The sequence below is a fragment of the Condylura cristata genome, unplaced genomic scaffold, assembly GCF_000260355.1.
Source record: "Condylura cristata isolate star-nosed mole 26May11 unplaced genomic scaffold, ConCri1.0 scaffold00032, whole genome shotgun sequence".
NCBI lineage: Eukaryota > Metazoa > Chordata > Mammalia > Eulipotyphla > Talpidae > Condylura > Condylura cristata.
The window spans coordinates 19,579,736-19,580,758 of record NW_004567133.1 but is presented as its reverse complement, the minus strand read 5'-3'; positions in this window follow the sequence as shown (position 1 = coordinate 19,580,758).

Genomic DNA, 1,023 nt, shown 5'->3' with positions numbered 1-1,023 from the left:
AGGACTCACAGAGTGGGAGCGGGACAGGCAGATGGAGGAGGTACACTGCTGGGGGGGCGGGTCAGCAGGGGTGTGCCGCGCCCTGGGGGTCACCCCTGGGGCGGCTCGAGCCAGTGCTGAAGCGGCTGTGGCAGCTGGCAGTGCTGCGCTCTGACCCGCCGGCCACCGGGAGGGCCTGGCTTTTTCTGACCTTTTGAAAGGACGGGTCCACTAGGGAGGGAGAGCGGACAGGGGTGCGGCGTGGCCGCGGAGCCTCAGGAACGCAGTGCAGAGGCGATGGAGTGACCCGGCAGGGGACCAGAGCAGATGCCGGAGGCAGCGACTCGCGTGACGTCACCGCGGCCGGAGCAGTTGGGGTGGGAGGGCTGAGGCCGAGTGTGTGGGGGCGGGCAGAGGCCCTCAGAGTGGGCGCCGTGACAGCGCTGTGGAGGGGGTGAGACTGTGGGCCAGAGACGGGGCTGCCCGGTCCCTCTGGCTGAAGGCCGAGGCGAGTCCGCGGGGAGCCGCCAAGGAGACGCCCGCCCGGCCTGCGCCGGCCCCACGCGGGCGGTGAGGGTCTGCCGGAGGGACACCGAAGGCCCGAGCGAGGGTCAGCGGCCCAGGCCGGCGGTGTCGGGCTCCCGGGCCCACGCTGCCCCACCCAGCAAACACGCGTGGCCAGCTGAAGGCCACACACTTGGGAGGCGTCCGGGTGGGAGAGCAGCCAAGGAGCTAGAAGAAGCAAAGACTGCGGAGGACTCTGGGGACGTCCTGATGTCCCAGCTGCTGGAGTGCCGGTCTGCGATACAGCGCCGCTGCATTTTCCAAAATCAAGAAGTGGAACTCCCGGGACTGGAAGTGTGCTGGCCGAAAAGCCTGGAGGGATCGAAAACCAGGCAAACTCGACGGCGAGACGATCAAACCACGAAGTCAGGAAATGCTTTCCAGGAGGCCAAGCGAGCGCAGTGGCGAGGACCGAGGGGACCTGGCCTCGGCGGCGCCAGCCCCGGGCGGCAGAGTCTCTGCCAGTGAGGGGCGGGGCGG